Below are 25,916 nucleotides of genomic sequence, written 5' to 3' on the forward strand. Positions count from 1 at the left end.
ACTCCCCCCCCCCCCCGGGAGGGGGGGGGGGGGGGGGAGTGAGCGAGCGGCTGCGTGGTGCTGAGTTGCCAGCCGGGTTAAACCACGACATTTACCTTACCAGGATATTTTGAATATTTTCATTTTTTTCTCTTTATTCAATACATGAAACTTATTTGGAATTCTGTAAATTATAACAAGATAAAAAAGGTATTTTCCTGACAGAATCTATGAAGTATTGTTAGTAAACAATCTCTATCAGCTTTAATTATATAATATAAACCAGCTGGCTACTCAGAAACTATACATTGTGTACCTACAGGTCATCAGGGCAAATGAGAATGCCAATACCAGTAGGAACCATATCCAGCGACCTCTTCTAGTCTCACAAAGCCACAAAAGCTCAGGATTTTTCTGTAGCTAAAGGCAATGAAATAAGTATAGTTATTTTGAACTTAGCTTTCCACCCAGATTCATGTATGATAAAGCTCTTTGAGTCAGTACTGTTTGCTGGAGATTGTTTATTGACATAATGCAGAAGGCTGCTCTGTCTGCTGTTAAAAGGTTATCATGAAAAAAACCCAAGAAATACCGATTCTTCACCACTACAGAAAGAAGAAAAATAAAAAGCAAAATATTACATCTCTTAGTCCATACTGTAAGGAAAACACCTGCTGCATTCACACAAGAATCTGGTTTTCAGAGAATGATCATTACAAATAGACTGTCAGTTCGGTACTTCTTGTTTCACCACAAACCATTCAAGTTTTACAAAATGGTGCATAAGTTCAGACACTGCTGATTAATTTTTTTTTTTTTTAATAAGTCCTACTTTTACAAGAGGTTCTTTTCTTCAGTAAGTGAAATTTCTGATCTACAATAAAAATACTGAAATGACAATAAAAATATTGTTACACAGTTCTGGCATTGTGGTATAATAAAGGGAGAAGAATTTTCCATTTAATAGATCCACCGTATTGCCTAGCATTGGATAACAATTGAGCTGATTTACTCCTTTAGAGAGACTGTTCATTAGTTCTGAAGTCAACCCATTCAAAACGTTGTCAGCAATATGATTTTATGGAACTTGTACTGCATGCTAGTATTCTCTGAGGTGGTCTGTATTGAAGACAATCATCATCTATTCACAAAAATTTCACAATGATTTCCCTCTTTGCTCGTTCCTTTTGTAGTTTATCAAAACTGCTTTTACTATGACATACTTTGGGGTTGTCACGTCTTTCACAACAAACCTGTCATTTCTTATACACTCCTAGAGAGTTTACTGCAATGACTGAACAGATGCTTACATTTTAAAGGATACTTTTTTCAACTTTCTTTCAACTTTTTGGACTTTAATAAAAGCACATTTATAAACATTTCTCACATTAACTGAATTCAGTGAGAGTTTTTTTCTTACTAAAGTAGAATATGAGGTAATCGTTGATGAAAACGCCAGTGACCTCACAAATGGGAAGGATTTGAGGTTTTGTACAAGCAATCCTGTATTGAAAACAGAAGTCTTTCTGAAGGTCTGTTGTAGTCCTAGGAGTAAGACACATTTATTTTTCTTGTTATTACACTTCCAACTGCCAGCTCATTTCTCAAATAAGAAGACTTAATAGATGTCTGTGTTGGGGATTTAAAATTCATTGTAAGATTTATGAATCTCACTTACAGGGTGAATAATGGTCATAAAAGCCAAAATGACAGACACCCCCTGCCCCCATTCAGGGAATAAGCAAAATATGTCAGAGAGCAAATGTTAACTTCCTTTTAACTGTAATACCACAGAAAAGTTTGAGATGTTAGTACAATACATATATATCATGTTGTTTAAAGTTTGCCTATGCAGTTGAAATTACAGTTTATGTTTGGCTTTTTTTTTTTTTTTTAGTCTGACTGACATTGTAAATCCATGGATTTCTTTCATTTTTTTGGTTATGGACTCTACATGCTACAGCAACGTTTTGTTCAGTGCACTATTTTCCATGTTGTTCTTCAGCATAGGAAAATAACATAAGTAGTAGTGGAGTTCTTTTTTGTACATAGAATGAGCATTAGATTTGGGGAAGGAAGAAAGTCTCTTATAATTTATTTCAACATGATTAAATGAGTACAGAAATTCATTTAAACAGCACTCAAGGAGATGTGAAAATTTTCACTCCCTCAAGAAGAGGAGAATTTTCTTCATATGACTGGCTCTCCAAATGACTGAGATTGCTACTGAAGTGTGTGTTATTGTGAGGTAGGATGCAAACAATGAAAAAGGAAATAAAAGATGGAGCCATCAGCTCTGACCTCATTGGAAAAAACCTGCTAAGTGAAAAACACACTCCATGCCTCTGGCCACTGAATTCTGTTTTAAATGAAGGCAAACATACTGTGCAGCATGCATATTTTCTTTCTTTTAAATTGAAATCTGTACACCGCATGCAAATGCATTTCCTATGTTGGAATAGGTAAGGCTTTCTTTCCCCAAATTACTTTGATTTTATGGGTATTTGAGGAAGGAGTGGAGAGGGTTCCTTAGGGGGGCAGCAGGGCACAGACCTGCTGGCTGGGACCTCATCCACCCCCAGCCAGGGAGCAGGACAGGCTGGGGGAGCAGTTAAGAAAGCCCTATATCTTGCATACCATAGTCAAAGAACCATCTTTACTTGAAGAGCACTTGAATTGAATGACACTGAAGAATACCTTACACAAAGATTTGAACATAGATTCTCTCCTTGTGAACTTAGTTGCTAACTAAGGGGATTATACAGTAAATAATAGCTCTTGCCTTTTGTCAAGTAGATAATAGCATATTTAAAATAGAATATATAAATTAACAACAGGAATTAGTATGTATACTACAGGCGAAGGAAAGACAAAAGTGAAATGAAAAATATAGAACACTGTTTCTTATAAGGCTCTGTATGTATAAAAATCGGATTGATATTTACTTAAAAGGTGACTCTGTATAGAACGTATGGATAAGAAACTGCCAGTAACTTACTTTTAATAATGGACTTTAATTCCAATCATAGCCAGTAGTTAGTCTTAATTCAGGATTGTTGTTTTACCTCCAGGACCCAAAGATACCTCTGTTGAAAGGTAACATGCTGGTAAAAACCCTATTCTCTGTCCTCTTTTTCCACCCAAGTTCTGTCTTTGACCATGATCATCATATAGGACCCATCATCATTAGCAGTCAACTGTCATTGGGGCAGCCAGCTTTTCCATAGGAAAGTTTGGGAGAGCAACAGAGAAGAAAAAGTGACTGACAGCAGCTGGACAAGATACAGAGGAGAAAGAGTAAGGGCAGTTGCACTGATAAAACATTCTTCTAATGAGATATAAGCCCTGTAGCAACTCAGCTCCCAGGGCACTTAAGATGGAACTTTTTTATTCATTTATTTAGATTCCCAAGAGGAGCAGAGAGAACCATGTGTGTTCTAAAATAGTGGGTAAAGACTGGACTAGCCAAACCATCGGAATAAGACTGGTGAAGGCAAGGAAGATTGCTTTCACATTTGCTAACTGGTACTTTGTGAGCAGGTGATCATTTCCAAGTAGTTGATGTACGAGGCTAACTTTTTGCTGTACTCTTAAACCTGAGGAGAGACAGCAAGCTAAGTGGAACAGGGCTTTCTACAGTTAACACAGCAGACCTTTGTCAACAAAAATCCCAAATCAGGCTGCCTAATTAGCAAGAACTCGACCCTACTCCAGCCTATGAGGGCAGAGTGAGGCTCTGCATTCTCACCAAACTGTGGATGAGACTCAGTTCCTGAAGTAGTGGCTCCCAGGAGGTCATGTAAAGCAAAAAGACTGTCAGCAGTCCACTTGGTTATTCCTCTCATCTAGGCTTGTCACTTCCACAACGTCTCAACTAGCTCCCTTTTCATGCAAAGAACTTCTAAGACATCAAGTTCCCAACTTAGCTGGAAATTCTCTTGAAGTACTTTGTATTTATAGTACTAAGCAAAAAAACCTGAACCCTAATCCCAATGTTTTAGGCTGTAATTATACGTTAAACTCAATAAAAATAACTCCTGAAGTGTCTTCTTTATGAGAATGCAATACAGGGACTGTGCCACTGTACAAATCACCTCTGAACTGGTGCAGAGATCTTTGACCAGCACCAGATGTCAGAGGGATGCCTGATTCATTGTTCCTTTTTACAAGGTTTAACTTTTGAATTGGTAATTCCCTGGGAGGACTATGCCTTTTTCCACTTTTAGTGAAGTTAAAAATAGGGCTGTTAATGTGAATTTCTTCTTTGAAAGAAGAGGAAGAAATATGGAAAATACTATTAGAAGCTTAAGGTTTAAGTTACAGGCTAAGACACCTGCTTAACATTTACTGCATGGCATTTTATATCACATTAGCTGTATACAGGAGGCTTAGAGTACACATAAGTTTAACATCCTGTGGGAATGGAATCACAGCAATTTTTCTTCAAGAGTGTATCTATTACTTATACTATTATTTACACTTTAAGTAAAAATATTTTTTAAAATTATGCTGCCCTTATTCTTATCCACACAGTCTCACATCTGACATATGTATTTTTCCTTGTCTGGTTATCTTTGTTTTACATGCAATATTCATCATTATTTTAGAGTGGAATTTTCCATGAATGGCTTTAACCCACACTTCCCCAAATACATCCTCATTTGACATGGAGGAAAATATTTTAAAACAGCTACCAGCAGGATAGTATTCTGTTTTATTATAAAGACTAACACATTGTCATTAAAAGTTGAACAGAATATAGCTTTTCCATTCTATGAATGTTCTCAGAATAAGAAAAAAAAGTCTCACACACACTCTCAATAAATCCCAAAGTCTTGCCCTCATCAGCAACAAAATTGTCCATCGCTCAAAAGCACAGTGATCTGTGAGAGTTAAATTCAGTACGGATCCTGTTATAATAATTACGTAGTTACACATACAACAAGTTCCAATGGAAAATATTCAGAAAGGTTTACTTCTCTACAGCCAAGTCAGGATCACACAATTGGTACTACAATTTAGATTTCCAGACAGAATCAGAGACTTGAATTTAGCCTTTCTATATACTATACAAGCACACAGACCCCTAGGCTTTTAACAGTTCTGCGATGAGTGAGTATTTCAGTTTAGTGGGAAATTTAATTCATGCTGAAGTTAGTCTATGTCCTTCAAGTTTTCAGTTTAAGTAGAATTTTAGACAGTAAAATAAAATATAGCTCTAGCTGTCATAAAATTTTCTATATGACAATTTGTAAGTGTACATGTACCAAAGATGTCAGAAAATATTAAAAATACATAAACATACAGACTTCTGAATCTGACTTACCACAAACAGGAAATATCCACAGTTTTCCTCCAAGACATTTCAAATTAGTGTTCCAAATTCAACCAGCTGAAGAAGGGTAGTTTGCATAAACTTATCCAAACAATTTATTGAACCAGAAATCTGGGCTTTCTATTTTTACTTTTTATTTCCTAGAAGCAAAGCCTATTTTAGGATTAAAGAGGAAAAAGGAAACAAAGTTTACATTGAAAACATATACACATTCAAATAAATTGAAGTATTTACAAACAATCTTGATACAGTAAAAGACTCCACAATTTCTAGTAGGCTTAATTAATAAGGCCATCACAACAAAGAGTCAATTTACGCCCTCAAGCATTGCATAATGCTCCCAAGTCACTTAATCAGAGCCATAAAAAGCTTATGGAGAAGATCAGACAATTTTAATGATCTTCTTCATTGCCTCTGAAAAGCTGATCTAAGACAGACAGATATCTGTATAGATCAAATGATACCACCAGTTTCCAAATTTACTCTCTTCTGGTGACTGTGACCCTGAAATGGTTCTTCACATGGCACTAAAAATATTGAGTTTTAAAGCATAAATTCATTTGTGATTTCATACCTAGTTGAAGCTCAATTCCACTTTAGAAAGTAAGAGTACAAAAAGGTAGCATGGGTTCCTCAATAAATGAATTCCATATCTGCATTCAGAATAATGGTCATAACTTTTTATGCTAGTCACAAGTATATACTCAATTACTTTTTAATCTTGTTTACACTTTAAAAAGAATATAACTGAGAGCAATAGAGCGTTTTAATCCATTTTGTTTTCTTTCTTGTGTACTGTTTAGGAAATTGAGCTGAATTATAGAACAAAGCAACTAATGATTAAATACCTCCACTTTGGGTGACTAACTTGAAACATCTCTTAAAGCCCTGATTTTCAAAGTAACAAACCCAGCATTTTTATCAAATACGAGTGCCTTCAAGAAAAGGTTGTTGATAACCCAAATATTGAGATGCTGAATAATTCCTAATCATAGGGGTTTATTTTCCTTTCTTGTAGAAGAGAACCTGTTTGCTAGATTTTGGCAGATTCTAACTGCATAAGTATATATAAAACAATGAGGACTAGATGATCTCCGGAGGTCCCTTCCAACCCTTGCCATTCTGTGAAAAGGTGACCTGAGATCAAGATCTGGAGTGGCAGTTTTGAAGACATAAATGAGGATCTAATTTACCAGTATGGATGTTAAATGAACTCACGAAGAAATTGAGCTTGGTGAGCCACTTGTGATAAATGATCCATATGACTGTATACTGAGAAAGAGATCAGTTCATGCACTGAAGTGCTGTTGATTGAAATAAGAAGAAAAAGCATGAGAAAGAGAGACCAGTCCAGATAACAGCATATTAAAGGTCATACAGGATGTTTATGACAGAGCTGGGAAGTAAATCACTTATCTTCGCTCTTTAGAAGAGAAGGTATCTATCCAGTCTCCCAGGCCAGGAGTATGTACCAGCACAGTGATATCAGGAGGCTTGGTCTACTTTCTTGGGTGACCTCCTTCTAGCCAGGGTAACCACTACCCTGCCCCATTCACCCTGACAATTAAAGCAGGTTTGACTCTTCTGGTATTGTCAGAACAGGGTGGGGTTTTATCCTGATTAGGCTGTGGTGATCAAGCTTGAGGCTGCCCACAGGTGGCCTTACAGAAGTGGTCACAATTTTAAGTACCTCGTTACCCCTCCTCCTGTTTCTTGACCCAGCTCTTTGTTGTCTTTTCTTTGCCCCAGTCTCCTCCTAAAGAAACAGTACTTTTTTTGCACTTTTGCTGCATCCATATCCAAGTTTGGTATTTCTGATATCATTACCTAGGTAATCTCAGCCTTATATGGTACAACAGATTTTGTTACATGGCTGCTGTCGGCCTCACAAGACTCTACTCCCCCAAAGTGCCTCTTCAGGTACTTCTGATGTCTCACCTTTTCTCATTTGTTATCTGTCCTGTCCACCAGTTCCACATCACATCCACATCCCTCTCAGTTAGCTTTACTGTGGGCTAGGGCCTCGCTGGGGACCCAGTCATGCACCAGCAGCTGTAACACCAGCCACCTGCTCTCAGTGTTCCTCTTCCCTTTATTCCTACACATGATAATGGAAGGAAAAGAAGGGAGCTCAGCACAAATCTGAGTCCATCCTGATCCTCTCTGTCAGGTGATTATACCTAGTCTAACTTCACAGAAATGTAGCAAGCACATTAATTTTAATCTTACGTTTCCTTTTCAGAGTACATCTCTATTGCTGAGGCCAACATTTTCCTATAGAATTAATCTTTTGGATGTCATTGCTATCAAATTGCAGTCAGGCAGAAGTATCCAAAAGGGAGTAAAACTTCAGACAAACCATTTAAGCCAGTTGTTTCTCAGGATCCTACGATACAGAAGTTTTTAATTACCCCACGGGGTTGATCGTCATATTCTTACTATAGGATATGGAAGAGAGAGAAAAAAAGCAGTAAAATAGCAGAAACAGCTTCCAAAGCATTTAATTACAATGGAGGAAAGAGTAAGCAACATAAAACAACGGAAGGAGATGTTTATTTTTCAAAGCAAGAGGTGTATAGGAAAAATAAGAAAGAGGTAGCAGAAAGAAAAAAAAAGAGATAAATATCATAAGATGGATAGTATTGCTGAGATTCATTGCTCAGAAGCAGGATGTCTGGCCTTGCCAACCCAGAGAGTCCATTTTACTTCTAAGTGACATGAAGTGGTAGAAGGAGTAAAAGGTAACTGAAATCCAAGATGTGTGATAAACAGAAGATTTCAACACCATTTTGTCCTCCACTGTATTAGAAGAGTTATTTTTTGAGAAAATTGTCATAGGGCAGCAATTATGAACTGACCTTACATTTCTCCAATAGGAAGAAAAGAGGATGAATGGATGGATAGACAGATGGAAGGGAGGAAGAAAGATAGCAAAATTTTTACTAATATTGTCAGCTGGAAAGAAAATTTAGTATCTTTCAAAATTATGCTTCCTTGGGTCTGCCAGATAAACCCAGGATTTATCTGGTTTTGCAGGCTTGCAGACTTAGATCAAGGAGAGAAATTATATAAATCTATAATTTTTTCTGCCCACGATGCTATGCTATTTGTATGTGCAAAACAGGGAGATAATTTTTGCCATTAATAATGCATTTACATATGCATTTACGAACTTAAAGGACTATGTAGGTGCTGGACACAGCAATCATAGAGCTGAAGCTTTTGTATATGACACAATCTCATTGGAATAACGTTACAAAACAAATTCAATGCGCAGTAGGTTCAACATCATAGCACAAATCTTCAATACTCTTAGGCTTTACAACAGCACCTAGGTATTATGGTGATTGGCATTCTGTGTGTCCAAAACAGATTAAATACTCTGTTCAATATGTCAAGTCAGTTTGCAATGCAAAGCAGATGAATATTTGCTTTGGCGCCTGCAACCAATATTTAAAATAGAAACTGGGAAGCTGATGCAGAGAAATAACATTTTAACATTCAATTTCGTTTTACTGCTTTGTCCCTATTTAAGCCTTCATTTCAGCAGTAATGAATGCACATAGTTGGGTTTTTTTTAGTATCTCCTTTCTTTAGCATAGAATTAAAATGTGCTCCTGTTGGAGCAGAACAAATATAAATTAAAAAATTAGGAAACAAAGAGTTCTTTTGCATCTCACATCTCTAAATCCATAACACCTTATTAGAAGCCTCATTTACTGTAATAAAAGGCATTCTGTAGAATTTAGATCTTCCAATATTAGAAATCACAAGGATCTTGAAAAAAGTCAGTATTATAATACTGTATATAATGGCTATAGGCTAAATCACAGAATTTTTGGCAAGATTCTTAAAGCAAATCGATGGACAAATGTTTTACAGATTCATTCTCAAATAACTTCAAATTGACAGCTACTGTTCTTCAGTGTTTTGAATCCAACTTTAACATATGCAAAAGTTGTTGAGTCACACAAATGAGCATTTGTGTGACTCTAGTCCTCAAGGTGGCACATTTTTACTCTTATGTGTTCTCTGGCTTGATCAGATCCCAATTCTGTTCCTATTAAATTCCAGAGTAAAAACCCCTCCTCTTGACCTCAGTGGATTTCAGTTTTCTACCATGAAATGTAGGTCAGAAATTGTCTGTGAAACACCTGCAAATACATTAGTTGCAGTTCCTTCCAGTCATGTTGCGTTGATTGTAAGATGCAAACCTAAGCAGGTTTTTCTCATGTGGTCTTAGGAATGCCAGCATTAACTTCAATATTCACTCCACCAATATGTCTTGATCGGCATTTTCTGTGTCTTATAGCTAAAGTGAATCACATACAATTGTCTGTGTAACAGATTTTCTCCAAATGATTTTGAAGTCCTCTGAAGAAGCAAAGTGCTTTTTTGGGTGAAAGTTTTATCTTTTATTTTTACAGAGTTTTCTTTTTTTTTCCCCCTTAGACTGTAAAAGCTAGTTTAAAAGCTGCCCCGATTTTACCTTCTACTGCTGTACTTTATTATTCAATACAGACTTATAAGATCCCTTGCAATGTTGTTCAAGTATCTCTTGGCTTCTTTAGGAAAGATGTTTTACATAGGTGAACTCAGACAACTACCAATAAGCTTTAAAAAACCTACAGTGGAATGGGAACTTCAGGCTTCTAGGTCTAGTCCAAAACTTCAGAAATTAAGTCAATTTAAAGAAGCACTAAATTAAAAGCAATCAGTGGAAGGCAACAGGTTAGAACTACTGTGGTACATGCAGGTAGTATTGGCATCACATGGTAACAACCGAACAAGAAATAACAGACTGCAGAGGATGGAGGGAAGGCCTTGATATGTAAGGAAGAGGAATATGTGAAAGATTAACAAAGCTAATGACATTTGCAGATACGTAGAATAGAACCGAGTAATTAGCATGAAATGGAAGGGTCTAAGTCCATGGCTGGTTAAACTGACCATGCCATTATTACCACTTCATGCTTTGCACAAAAAAGAATTTGTAATTTCTGTATTACATTCACTGCTGATGCAGCCAAAGTGATGTTGTACTAAAAAGTAAGGTGCTATGCCAAACTATGAATTCATATCATTGTGTAACTAGGATGTAACAGCATGAACCGTGGAACACTTATGACTGAAAATTAGGAGTTTTCCAGAGAAGCTCTGGGAGTACAATGCACATCTTTCACTAAATGTTAATGGGATTTGGATACCTAACTGCATTAGTGACCTTTGAAAATCCCTATCAAAGTGACTGAATTGCAAACAAAAAATACGGAATTTCGCATTAATCTCCACTATTGTGCTAGTAGACTGGAGGTTAGCCAGTATTGTAGCCATCTTTAAATGATGTGTTAGGGCTGAGCCTGAAAATTATAGACCAGTGAACATGACTTTAGTATTAGGTAAATTAGCTGAAAACACATTTAAAGAGACTTATAAAACACACAAATGAGCATAATACAATAGGAATCAGCAGAGCTTCTGTAAAAGGAAATTGTACTGCTTAAGCCTCATTTTGTTCAAAAGGATTGAAACAATAATAGATAAAGAATTGTTAAATGTGATTGAGTTGGACTTCTGAAAGGCCCTCTGGAAAAAGTCTGGCCCAAAGATGGTAGCAGGAGGAGCAGGCAGTTTTTGGGAAAAGTGTAATGTTTAAGTGTGCTGACATGAAAGCATGAATTTGAAAGACATAGTGGCCATTAAAAGTAAATATTTTCAAATATAACAGAATTGATAGAAATCAGTATTAGAAACACTATTACACTATTATCTGTGGAGGTGATGGGTCCCTATCTTGGCATTTATGGTTGGGTTTGGTCAACCAGCTTTAAAATTGCATAGAAAAGGTCTGAAAACAGAGAAAAATGCAAACAAAATTACAGGCCTCATGATTGTCACTATTTTCATCATGCTATAAGATAAATTTTAAAAGACAACGACTCTAAAACTGCCAAAAAATAAATCATTGTCAGTGGCAAAAGAGTAATCACACTGTATTTTTATCTGGTTTTGCCAATTTCTATACTAGCAAATTGCTTGAGACTCTGCTGTCGTTGAGGCCAGTAGCTGCCAAGCACCTATGTCCTTCCTATTAAACTTTCACAAACTCCAAAAAAGAAAAGCATCTAATTTTTCGATTGACTATTCACTGCTAAATCTCAAACCATGTCTGATAATTATTTCAGAGTTCTATTTGTTACAGTCCAAAAAACATGTCATGGACTTTTCTAACAATTCCATAGTGCAAATACCCAAGTTCCAGTGCCCAGGAACATTTAACATTTCTTAGTTGACTAGTATAGAAGTAGCCATTATGTATGACTGAGGTCCAGGTTCATTATTAGAAAAAATAAATTTAAAAAACAAACCCCCAAAACCCCCAAATCCACCAGAATTTGCTGGATTTGCTACTTCTATGTGTCATTATTGATCATTCAAGCAAACATCAGATGGTTACAAAGTCACTACCAAGTCAGAACAAAATGCCAAGCTTGCATTCTCCTAGAACTGGTGTAAATGAATAAAAAATATCTTCATCCAGGACAAAGCAAGATTTACACTTACAGAAAAATTTCATCTACCACTATGCCAGTCAGAATACAATTATAAGGCCATCAGCCACCTCTCATCAGATAACATGTATTCACATGATTCATTACATCTATTTAGAAACAAGTTTGTCTGTTCTGAGTGATATAAGCCCCAAATTGTTTATACAAGGATTGCAGCTGCTTCCAACCATGCTGACTCAGAAACAGTGCAGTCATTTGAAGACTCAGTTTATCTCAGCCTAAATCTGAGGCCAGGCTGGCTCCTGTGAAGTACAATGTAGGCATGCATTTGGAAAGCTGAAATAGCTGAAATCTATGAATTTTGTTAGTTTGTAATGAGGCACAGTTCTGACCCAGAAATGCCAGTCAAGACAGACCATAACTGTTTTCCTGTGTAGAGAGAGCATAATCTATATGAATCTTGAGTACCACCCACGTCTGCATCTAAGGGTCTACAGACAGTTTAAGCTCTAGGAAGGCCCATTATGCAGGTCTAAATTTCAGTCCCTGGAAGAGCCATAGAGACTTAATTCAGTTGCCTAAAGGTTTCTTTCCAGAGGCTTTAGTATGACTAAGACATTTAGCAAGGGGAGCAGATATGACACTGAAGTGAGCAGAGACCTGCATTTTTCTGAACGAAGTAGGGTACTCTAATTAAATTTTATCTGGCACTAGATGGAATAAACAACAAAGCCGTGTCTGCACATTTGAACTGAGCCCTAGAAATCAGTATAAGCAGCAGCAGGACTGTGACCACAATCACTTTCAGCACACTTTCTCAGAAGACTAAGTACACTTCCACAAATGATATAAAAGGCTTTTGTGAATTGGACCCTCCCTTTTCAAAGCTAAGCACTTTTTTCCGTTTACAAATCCCATTCATTTATTGACAAGAGAAAAAGACACACATGCTCTTACATAATTTAGCATCTTCATTTGCTTGAGTGAATTATTTAAAAAACAAATTTAATTTCACATTTTATTTTGCCCCAAAATAAATTTTGAGCACAGTATATCATACAAAGCTAAGTTCCTTCTGTCAGTGAAAAAACACATCATCATATTAAATGCCAAAATCTTTCAAAGCACATCTTTCTTCTAACAGAATAACTTTTAATTAATTCAGACAGAATGATACATCACCTTACAGATGTAAAATATCCCATCTGTCAGCCTCTTTTTTTTCTGCTCCTAATGTTGAAACTTATGAGGTCAGGAACCCCCGCATTGTTGGCTGACAAATTGCTTAAGTTTCAGCAGAGCAGTTTCTGTGAAGGTGTTATTCTACCCTTGTACTTCATATTCCACATCTGAATTTCCTATGCAGTAAACTTTTTACTGTTCTTCTCTACAAATTTCTGACTTTCAGTGCATCTGAAGAGTACATCTTGTAATTAATCCAGAAAAAGGGCACTTTGTTTTTAAATTATGTGTCAACAGACTCTGCAGTCCTGCAGACTTTCTGTTTTGCATTTACACAAAATACTTCCACTTGCTTTCATGAGAAAATCTTCAGCTCCCTACTCCTTTTGTGCTGAGAAACTTGTAATTTCTCTTCACCTTGTGCCAACAGGAACATGTGGAGATAGTATTTTATGAAATTAAATAGTATTAACATCCTTATTAATCTATCACTTATCATTAAACACAGACATTCAGACATTCACATACCTTTCCAACAAACTCTCTTATTGCACACAGCAGACTTCCATGACTTGTACTCACGATGTTCATTTGCATGCTTTTATTAGAAAGTCCTTCTCTGACTACTGTGGGCCATATAGTATGTATAGTGTTCAGGTAAGCTGGACTGGGAGAGGAAGTTTATCCATGCTAACTTCTAGTCAGTAATCTCTGTAGTGTTTGTAAGGAAAACAGAGACCCTTGTTCAGTCTTTAACTTAATTTCAAAAATCCAGAAATTACCTTACAAAAAAGAAACTGAATTTTGAGAGTTGTTGATTCTGTTGAGCTATAAGAGCTTATCTGTGTTAAACGCTTGACAGCCCACTGTTACTCATTCTTGCTCAGGTACATAGCAGTTAGAGGTAAACAAGGGATCCTTTTCCAAGTAAGTCTATATTTTTTCAGCACTAGCTTAGTATTTTGTCTAGTAGGTTTAAAAAACATGACTTATGCCATTCCTATTGGCCAATTCCATTGTTCGTTATCCTTCACAGCTTCTTAACTGGGAAATTTTCCCCAAACTTTCATTTTTTCCATCTTTGTTGTTTTCTACAGCTTTCCTAAATAGTAGGTTTTGTTCTTGGAAGTTGGAGGACAGATGAAATTACTGCAAGTTACAGCACTAGTGAAAACAGGTAAGATTCAGCTAACCTAAGACATCTGTTCACTCATTAGGTTCCCTTTATGTTCAGTGAAGAGATGCTGTCGGCATGTGTGGTTGATTGGATGATCTGTTTTAGATATACACGTTGGTGAGAGACATTACTGTAGTGAACCCTTAAATATATTGGCTACATCTCCATGGAAGACATGGAAGACAAGCTGAAATAAAAATCTGCCTTTAGTCAGATGAATCCTATGAAAGTGTATGCCCTGTGCTACATCAGCATATTTTTCATAGTTTAGAGCAGTATCAATATATGAACAGAGGTAATGCAGGGAAGTGACATAGGTGGAATATCAGCAGATATCAGGTGTACCCTTACAACATTCCAAATACAGTTTTGCATGTGGCATATTGTACTGAGTTTATAATCCTTTATGAAATACATACTTTGTGCTTCTTAAAAATTCTGTGGGCTTTTTCACAGGGGGAGGTACATTATTCTTAATACCCTCTCTATATAAAGGAATTATACCTTACATTTTTCTCCTGGAGCACTGAAAGTCCTGTGAGGGAAGTTACTTCCTTTCCTTTATTAGAAAATTCTAGGAAAAAGAAAGTAAAAAATAAATACACCTTCCACTAAATTTCTAAACTTTTACTTAATCTGTCCATCCAAAACAAATGTCATTCATGGAGATAATCTAGCATAAATTTCATGCTATTGCTCTACTGGTATTGTTTCTCTTCTAGGCAGTTATCATCATTTGAAAGTTGCCCTGGAATTTGCTTCTCTAAATGGAAAAGAAAGTACGCATTCTGGAGAAAACATCAAAAAGCCACCTCACTACCTGATTAACTTCTAGCAGAGGCCATAACCATCTTCTCAGAATGAAAAAGTAAATTATTTTAGTCCATAATGTCAAATAATTGGAAACAAAATATGCTCAGAACCTTCTGTTTGCATTTTGTCTGACATTTTGGGAATTAAAGGCATCCCTAAAGCTTCATCAAAATGGATATATACAAGCTTAATGATTGCTAAAAAGATGATACTCAGGCACTGGAAAAATAGAAAAGATTTATATGTGGTAAGAATTTTTGGCAGACCTTGTAAGAACAGCCTCATATGAAAAAGGTTACTTTGTGGCTGGAAGAGAAACTAAATGATTTTTAAACAGTGTGGGAAGAGTCTACAGAGTGTCTACATAGTTGCTTTGCAATGGTGACAATATAAGGCATACTAGTACAAAATCAACATTATCTACATTAATAAACATACAAAAGAACAAGGAAAATGATATTTTTTTGTCTTCCATAGGTTTAATTTTAACAGCAACTGTTAGTGTGCTATTGCTCAAGAGAACCCTCGTACTCAAGTAGATACTTAAAAAGGAAATACGTTGTTTGAGGAGGGCTCAGGTGATATGTTTTATCTCATGTATGAATAGAACTTCAGAGAGCAGTGAAAAAATATTCTTCAGCAGCAGCATAAAAAGGTGTCTGTTTAGTTTGCCAATACATCTAACTAGAGGACAAAACCTATATTATGTGGAAAATACAACATGTGGCATTTCCTAGAAAGCAATCTACCAACTTGGAGAATACATCTGCATGAAATAGAAACTTACTTTACTTCAGTTTGGAATTGAAATTTTTTGAACATAATCTGTTCAAGTTTATGGCTGCCATATGGCTTTCCTGTGATAAATTTCTAGAGTGTGTAAGTAAATAAGAATTCACAAAACAAATCATACAAACTATATCATGCAATTCCTAACAAAATATTTAAGATCTAAGCTACTGTTGGCAGATCAATGGTCAAGCATATTTAATTTTTCAAACTAGCGGAGGATGTTTATATGGATCATCTTGAGAGTTAATCAATTTACAATAAGTTTAGTATGCAGCCTTCCTAGCATTAGAATGAGGTACTCTGTGAGAAATACTTTTTCACTTCTACTTAGTACTTCTCTTTTTTACAAATAGGATGCTTTAAAAACTAGATATGGAATATATTTTTTTTCACCAAGAGGCTAAGGGATTAAGGGGGTCCAAATCTTTTAAGGGGAGAAAGAGGAAAAATGTGCTATCTACCTTTTGTCAGCTCTTTTGGAAACCCCTTCTTTGGTGACCCAAGCAAAGATTTAAAATTATTTGTCTTTCCCAACTTCCTCTAGTTCCTTTGCTGTGAAAGACATTTGGAGAAAAGCGAGTTTGAGACCAGAGCTGGCATGGAGTCGGAATGAGGAAACATGGGCATTTCTTAAAAGGATCACCCAGGAATACAAGCACGGGCATGACCAGAAGTTAATCACAGCAGTCTTTAGGTGTTTTGATAAATAACAAATAATCAGACAGATCCTGTGCTAGTGTCATTTAATATAATACTTTGGAGAATGATGCCTTGACAGATTATCATCTGCAATGTGTGGAGGGGGAACACAATGGAGGGAACGACAGAATTTTTTTCCCAAAAAATATATTTAAATGATGCAGAAATGTGTGGCTCTGGTGCCAGTATAAAGGAATAAGGCAGGAAGGAGAAAAACAGCAAATAATCCTGTTCATTTTGTGCAATTATGCACCTTTGCTGGTAACTCTGTTAGAAATAGTTGCATCCCAGATTCTGGTAGACTTTTTAAATAGTTCCTGTTAAGATGACTCAGATGTTTCTGAAAATTAGATTAGGGTAAGAATCATGTTGTCAATATACAAGCAATTATGGTTTTAAGTAAAACCTTGTGCCTATTCTTTGGAGAACGAACATGAAATTTGGAGATGAAGTCAGATGAGAATCAGGGAAGTTCCTCTGTTTCTGTGAATGCTGGTTTGAATTTCCACTTAATTAGTGGCTTTATGACATTCTTTTTTAAGCTATTTATTATATTCCATAACTCATGTAAAATGAGATAGTCCTATGTAACAAGATCACTATGACCGTAATATCAAAGTGCTAAAGGATTTCAAGGACTGTTCAATTTTACTGGCCTCCATAAGTTTAATTTAACTGGGTGTATTCAAATAAAAAAAATTATCTCAAACAGTATGACAATGCATTAATTTTTTCCCATGAAAATCTTGCCACAGAGTAGTGTAATCTCAAGGCCCTATGGGAAGTGTTGTTATTTTCCTGTCCTTTTTCATTTGGTAATTTATTCACTGCTCAATAGAAAACAAAACTCTCCTTCCAAGTGAAAATTAAGATACACATTTCAAAATGTCTATTTATTATGAATTATAATTAAAATCCAAAGATTTAACATTAGACTATAAGGAAGAATTAACATTGTGAGACAGAACCAATCATCTAAGAAACCACAGTATGTATTGTTTAATAATGGTCAGTCTAGCAATCATCGATACAGATAAGTCTTTACTCAATACTGAACACAAATAATGATTTATATTAGACTAAGCAAAGTCGATATAATTTGAAGCAAAAGTCAAAGTCAAAATGAAATGTTTCAGTATGATTGAAACCAAGGAGACAAGCAAAGCAGTCCAGATAGGAACTTGTCTAATAGGAAAAAAAAAAACAAACCTCTCCATTGCAATATATTTACTGCTGTTGTGGTACACTATTAAAATGTACGTCAAATACTGATTTACTAATTTTCTCACTGACTTTTCAATAGTATCTTAAACTGAATTACCATTGTGTGTTTATGTTTATCTATGTACTTTTTGTTTTCAGTTATTTCGAATGCCTATTCATTACTGAGGCACTTTAGAAATATTGCAATTTCTTCCATTGCTGCTTTTGTGTTTGTACTTTACTTTTATCACATCATGGTAATCAGTTATGTAAAGCTGAAGGCTTTTAAAACAACATTGTTAAACTTTTATCAATGAAATGCACATTATAAAATTTGGTATACATACAATAAAAAAGCAAAGTATAAAATATAGGATAAAACAGAAATATAGGTCACTGTTTCTGACATAACAGCTAGAAAGTGCTTGAAAATGGACTAATAGTAACTCAGAGGCATAACCTAGACTAGATCCTGTTTGAAGAATAACAGTAGATCAATAAATTTGCTTCCCTGTCTAAACTTTCATACAGTGCATCCTCCCACTAGGTCTGAGATACTCAAAAGAATATTTAAAAATTATTGATTTTTATTGACCTATAGTATCCCTGTATTATAAAAGCAACAGAAATGCTAGTGAGCAGCTTTATCATTTGGATGAGTTAAACTTAGAAACAAGGCATAGTCCTTTAACAGTGGCAGCAATTAGCCTAAGGAGCAGCCAAGCAAGAGAAGAGCTCGATTTTCCCATTTTCTTCTTCAAGACAAGACCTGGATACAGCAGGGTATCCTTCTATGTTGCATTTTCTATAGAAGAAACCTTTCTTCATCTCCCCTCCTCTATTCCTCTTATCTTTCATCTGTCAACAGCTTTTCACCATCCTTGTGCTGCAGCTTGCTGCCATCTCCAATATAAACAGCTGCTGGACCCTGTTCTTCACTAACGAGTCACTAACATTATGCAGGTTAGAAAAAAAGAGGAAAAATAATATCAAAGTCTCTATTTCCTACCTGGTCCCTGCCAGCAGTTGTGTAGGCCCTGCAAAGGGAGAAATTATCTCCAGCATGGGAACAGGAGGGATTGGCCAAGGTCAACAAGAGCTGCCTACTGTGGCTTGACCCAAATAGAAAATTAACCTGTTCTGAACAGGTATGCTGTAGTTAAACACAAGTTATTGGTAACTGCGTCAGCTATGATGTCAGATCAAAAGATATAGTACACCGCCTGACTTTAAAGCCTATTAATCCATGAAAGCCTTAAGGGAATGGAGTGCTTGACTGGCAATGCAAGGAGAGAAGGAATTTGTTACTCGCTTGTCAAAGCTCAGATATCATTAACTGTATTTCAGCACGTCCCATTAGAATTAAAACTAATATTTTACCCTTGACAGAGAAAATCTATAGTCCCTGTATTGAATATTCAGGTCACTGGTGCTATATGTGTCTCTTTCCAGTAAAATATCTAATACCAGTATCATCTAGCCTTGGCAAAGACATCTGAGTTCATTTTCTCATGAATATTATACTCCCCAAGCAGATATGAAAGATACAGGCTTTCAGAGGTAAACATATAAAACCAAAGCATTTTCTTTGTTAACTTTCAAAACTTACAGTTATCAGAGGGATGTAAATTTAAATAAACATAGAGATATAGAATCTTACTGCCTTCCAGTACTGTACAAGCCCTCCTCTCTTCACTGAGGGCTGAATAAAACCTGGATGTTGTCTATTTATAGTGTTTACCAGCCTAACTCCATCAGCATCTCCTGTGAGTTTTCACTGGGAGAGTTACGCATCTGCGTAGGTGCAGTTTAACACCATTACAGTTGATGTCATTGCAATGAACTTGAACCAGCTGTATCAGTCTGAGCACTTTTATAGCAATACCTCTGTGATTACATTAAGGAGGGTAGGGAGTGTTTTGATTTTACCAGCAACACTGCCAACTGTAAAGACAGCCCTATTTTCTCAGTGAGACCAGTATGATCAGAATGCAGCTAACTGCTGATTTCATGTGCCATAAAAATCAAAATTCTGTTAAAGGAACTATTCGAAGGTGGGAAAAAAAGGAAAAGGCAAAGAAAGAAAAGAAAAAAGAAAAATAATATGGTATTGTAAGATGCTAAGCAAAATGTGGCAGATGATTAGGAAAGGAAATAACACTTACTTAAAATAGTTTTTAATTGATAGCACCCTTCAAATCAAAGACGTTGGATAATAAAAACATTTAAGCAGCTAATGGAGAGTCTTAAAGCACAAATCTGAAAAGGCACTAATGTGATAAGACGTCTTTTCTTATCTCAGAAAAATCCCTGCTCAGAAGTGCCTACTTTCTGTTTTAGGTGTTTGTCACAGCTGAAGCACATATCCATTTCCAGAATGGCCTTGACACTTGACAGAACAGTGCTCCTCAGAGACACAGCCATCTCCTGTTTTGGGGCCAGGACATGCAAGTCCTACTGCCTGAGCTGTCAGGAGGTATCCTCCAGTGGAGGGCAGGGTCAGCCAGCCCTCCTAAGTCTGTGGTTATTATTTAATTTTAAAATACTGGTTTCACAGGTAAAGGAGAATATGCAATTTCTACATCCATCAAACAAGTAACAAGCATGTGCAGAGGACTCCCAGCTACAGGAAGGCATCACTAGGATAAGGTTGAGCACAAGTAACAGCTGTAGTGGATGGGAGGTGAGGAAAGCACTCAAGCTTTTGTGTCTGTAAATCTAGCATCACTTTACCCATCCTTCCCCAATATGTAATGGCCCATAATCAGCATGTTCATTTGGGAGGAGAGACACCCAAGTTCAATAGGGAGTGCATTCTCTCTGTCAGTTCAGACTGTGCTGCCACCTCAGAGATGTAGTGCTTTACTGTAACATGGGGGAGATTGTGCTCTCCATGGCTGAGCAGGCCTTATAAAATAGGTCTGCATCCCGGGAGCTTGTTGTAACAGCTGAACGATTACCTGATAGCAGCATTGCCCCTAATCCCTGAATGAAGTCCCAAGGTTGCAGCCTTGGGTGGGATTTCAGCCAGAGGCCCTGCATTGCTGAGCTCTAGGCTAGGTCTGAAATCAGCACTGCAACTCCTTACATTTCACCCTGAGGCACCTGACTCTTCCTATAGATCTGAAAATTCTTACAGACTGTTCCGCCGTCCTCACCCGAGGGTAGGTCTCTGCAGATTTTAGGAGTATAAGACCTTTACTGACCCAGCCCTACCTAACCTTAGACAACAGGATTATCTTAAAATGTGGCACTTATAAAATATTCGGTAATGTGAAATGCTCTGTTTATGATTTGGTTCACATCTTCCAAATAAATGCCTTTGAGCAGGACTTCTTCAGCACTCAGGGAGGATAACGAGGTAATGATAAATTACTGGTTTTGATGTCTGTTTGGCTAGCAGCCACTAGCAGCGGTTAGGATCAAGAGAACGACAGATGTCCTTTATAATATATCAGTTACTAAGGGGAAGATCCCAGATCTGAAGCACCATAAGTCTCTTCAAGAGAAGGACATAAGGGTGGAAAATATCACAGTGTTAGAATTAGATTATACAAAACATATATTTCAGATAAGTACCTTAGGCTTCTCTTTGATTTCTTGGGTCAGTCAGTTAAGTTTAGTTATAAAAGACGAAATGAAGTAGTTAGAATGCTGGAACAGACTGAAATAGAATAAGTAGTCTGTTCCGGACAATAAGTAAAGGATGTTTATCAGTTTTACAACGTATGTCTAGATTTACAAATGATTTGCTAGAAACAGTGTTGCTATGCTTCCCACAGATAACCTTTCACTCTTCTGCTTTTTTGGGGGGATACAGATGCTTTCAGCTGGCAGATATTAAACTAGAAGCAGCTGTATCTTCTCCACAAAATATTTTATTACTGACAATCCATATGCATGTTGCCTGTCCTTCTTTCTTAAACAGACAACTGCATGTCACACAGCATGCAGGTGCTTGGGGCATACCATAGAGACAAAAAAAGAGAAAGTCCTCAGGTCCTGAGTAGAAAAGTACAATGTGCCTCCACTGCGTTGGAGGTAATACTTCTCTGGTATATCGTCAGATATCTTTTCCTGTTTTACGTAGCATATGAGTAGGGATGGGCAATTTCTCTCATACAGGTTTCTGTTGGTGTAAACCACAGTGATTGCAAGCTACATTCAATTGAAGTCCTTTTAAACAGTTCAGAGGAGTCGATGTCTCACTCCTTCATGTTTCCTTTTTGTCATTTCTGTGAAGACTAAATTTAACATTCTTTAGTGGTCTGGTCAATTTTCTAGAAGGACAGATTTTGCCATTCTTTTCCACAGTGGCCTATAGGGAGACTGAAAATTGAACACATTTTGGCTCCTAAGTTCCAAACAATTCCCACTCTAACCAATTATAGATGCAGTTCATCAAGCCTAATTTTCAGTTGTCCAAAAGTTAGATGTCTTAGTATTAGCCATCTGACGCAGACTTTATATTCAGTGTGCAGAAATGTGTGAACTTCAGGAGAATGGTTACTCTAATCCTAAAATAGGTATAAAAAATTGAACAAATGATTCAGCTGAAAAGGTTCCTGTTCCTTTCCATTAACTCTGATGATTAGCCGAGATTTAAACACTTAAGAACTTTTGAACATTTGAGTTCATCTGGATGAATTCCAGCTATGGTGTTCGTTTTGTCTGGGGATATTTTTTTTCCCCATACCCAGTCTCCAAACATGAGCATGAGCTTTTCAGCATAAACAAAGACATCAAAATCTCGATATCACTTTGAGCACTGGGAAACAAAAATACTGAAAAATAAGAGGTATATTATGAGACATTTTACAGAAAAAACTTTAAGATTAAAACTGTCAATAGAGACTTGTGAATTGGAATTTCAAAATTATTTTCTCCTTTGGTATTGAAGAGAGGTGCAGTCTTGTCCTATTTTTTGCATAAACCTCTGCCTCTATAGATAATCGGTAAAAGTGCATATTTGTCTTCCTCGTTATTCAGAAAATAAAAGTTCAGGTCTTACTGAGAAAAAAATGTTAGGCATGTTGTTTCACTATAATTGTAATTGTACAAAGTATTGTACAATTTGACTCACAATTGAACAAGCTGTAAATGGAGAAGTTAGCACGCCATGTGTCAAATATGCTGAGTGACAGACATGCTGACAAGAGGAAATCTATGGACTTTGGTAGTACTATGCTTGAGAATTTAGATGTGTATTAGTAAGCATGCAAGAAAAAACAGTTATTAACTGTCCTACTATATTATAAAAGTAAATGCATTGGAAACACTCCACAAAGAGGAGACTATTTCACAATTTTCCCTCCACTATAGTATAACATTTAATAAAAACATATTTGCCAAAAATATCAAGACTCAAAGGTACATGCAGCATCCTGGTGCATGATTGTTTGGTTTGCCAACTCTTCCAACACCTTTGTAAAAATAATTATCGCCACAGTATTTCCTATCCTCCTAACTAAACAAATTTTTTGCACAGAATCCTGGACATGCTGACAGAGCCCAGAGACAAAGCTCTCATTGAGGATCTCACTTTAGCCTCCTGTTACATACCACAGAGAAAGGTGATCCCCTACTTGAGTCAAAATTATAAAAGGATCTTTATGTAATTATAATGTGAGCAGTAATGTTAAACAGACAATATCCATACAAGAGGAATGGGAATTTGATGAATTCCCACACTGTGATGATGAGGTTGAAGAAAAAATTATTTCTTTCCTCTTGACTTTCTACTTTGCCCACTAAGTCACAGAAGGGAAAGTGCAATCACCAGTGGCAAATAAAAATGTCTGCTCTGTAAACAAAAATAAATTATTACTTAAAGGAAATACCAAGGAGTTTGGGTTGTTTCTAAGTTTTTTATAATATTTCTGTATATTGCCAATAATACAAGATATCAAATTTAGAATTACATATTTAGAAATTTGCTTGCAATTCTCATGATCTAAGTTTTCCTGCCATATGTAGCTTGAGTCACTATTACAGAGTCAGGGAATTTAATTTATACAAGTTCCGTTAACTTCTTTTCAAAATATAGCAAGATCCATTGTTCCAAGACAGTAATTTAAATAACTGAAAAGTGGAAAGCAAGAGCTCTGAGAACCCTCTCTCTTTGAAGTGTTGGAAAGACAATTTTCTTTTTTCTTCTTTTTTTTTTTTCCTTTTTTTTTGTCCTTTTTTCCCTTGTTTTTTCTTTTCTGGTGAGAAGTGGAGTTAAATGATGGATGCCAAATAACAACTGGAGCCAATACTTTCTGGCACTGATTTCCAGTATGGTTTTATAGTCTACCTGACTTACCTTAATAGAAATCAAAAGAATTTACATAAAAAATTAAATGAGGTCACAATCACAGACAGAAAAAAAAGCAAAACAATGCAAGACAAGTTTCTGTGCTATGTCCATATCACAAGAATTTATTTGTATATAGCTCTTCATTGCAGGTTGTGTTTCATTCTCCTACTGTCACCACAAACATGATATTTCTACCATTATTTCATTATCAAATTTAAAAACCATTCTCTGTAACTATTAGCTTCATGAAAACCTTTTTGAATCATGCCACAGAAAGGAATAGTTGCACACTACCTGTGAAGTTGGATAAATTTATCAAATGCAAACATCAATGTAGTTATACCCAGGAAAAAAATTTAAGGACCTCCATGAAAAATTCCCTGAGTCTCTTTTTATACTAATTTTTTTTGAGTAGAAGAGTTAAGTTTGTCTTAAAGTAAATAAGAACTACTTACTCTTAATGAAAACATGAGGTTTTAGATGTGTGTGTGAAAAAAAAAGTTATAATCCAAATGAACAACAGTTTATATGTGTCTGTTGGACTAGGATCCAGGATCCTTCTTTGCTTTAGAGCAACAGTGTTCTCAGCAGAGACCAGATCTTATATACACAACTGCAAGGAAAATAGAGACTAATAGGTTAAAAACTGTAAGACCAGTCATAAACATCAATAGATCTGGTGTTGGCAAATATGGAGGAGTTACTGTATTTGAGTTACAAAAAGATACTGGTATGGACCTCCCTAATCCTTAAAACTGTGTGAAGATTAACAGGCACTGGAAATAAATGGACAAAACGAGTTGTATCAGTAAGTCAATCTGATCTTTAATGTCTATTTCTGTATAATCCTCCTGCAGATATGTTTGGTCCTTTGAAGTTGACATGCTTTTCAAGGGACAAATAGTAAAGTTGTTATGCAACCCTCACCCTTCTCTAGAGAACAAAACAGCTCATCCAGTTTCACAGATGTGCCACCCTATTCCTGGACTGAAATGTCAGATCTTTTGGGACAGCACACCCCATGGTTTGAGGCATGTAGTAATATAAATTTAGACCAAGTCAACAGGAAGAGTTTCCTGTCACAGTGCGCTCTGTTAGTTGAAGGGAAATGATGGAAGACTCATTGTTAAATAGATAAAAAATTCAACTGTAAAACATTTGATGAGTGTAAATGGCTCAGTAGGAAAAAACCCCTGTAATTAATAAATTCTCTCTTTCCACCTCGAGATTGTCTGAAGCTCTTCCCTGAAAACATTTGTCATAACTGATTACAGGAGAGATTCAAGACAGATTACAGGAAAGATTCAAAACCAAGCCTTTTGGCAAGCTGTGTTACATCAGTTAAGCCACTACAGTTCTTGAGATGGAAATGCCAATGGGGATTTAATTTAATCCAATGTTAATTTTTAATATTTGGTTTGTACAATGCTAGAATTTAGTCAAATTTTTTTTCTGTATCTGAGGTTGTAATAAAGCAAACACAAAATATTTTCCTACTGTCCTATTGTGAAGACAAGCAGCCAAAATTACAGAAAATAGTTTTGAAATAGGAGTGGAAGAGGCACTGAAGGATCCTTAATTCTACCTACTTACAAATTTTTATTTTTACTTTAACATTTAAATCAAGGCAGCTACAAGATACCATGTTTGGATAAGGACCAGAAATTTTCCGATGTTCAAGATGAGAGCTTTAAATACAGACCTCTTTGTTTTATCCCATTCTTTTAGCTGACACTTAGTTGAAAATGCAAAGACTATTCCTTCTACTAAATGATTTTGTTATGGTCCATTTAAAGAAGTCTAACCATGAAAATCACTCTGGATACCAAGTAAAATTGACAAGAAGCTGACTTTTAAGAAGCGGTAATATGCAGACTAAATTGTTTTCCAATGGGATTGCAATATCTTTAATGCTTCCCCCCC

The sequence above is a fragment of the Egretta garzetta genome, unplaced genomic scaffold (assembly GCF_000687185.1).
Source record: "Egretta garzetta isolate BGI_Z169 unplaced genomic scaffold, ASM68718v1 scaffold397, whole genome shotgun sequence".
In the NCBI taxonomy this organism is placed as follows: domain Eukaryota; kingdom Metazoa; phylum Chordata; class Aves; order Pelecaniformes; family Ardeidae; genus Egretta; species Egretta garzetta.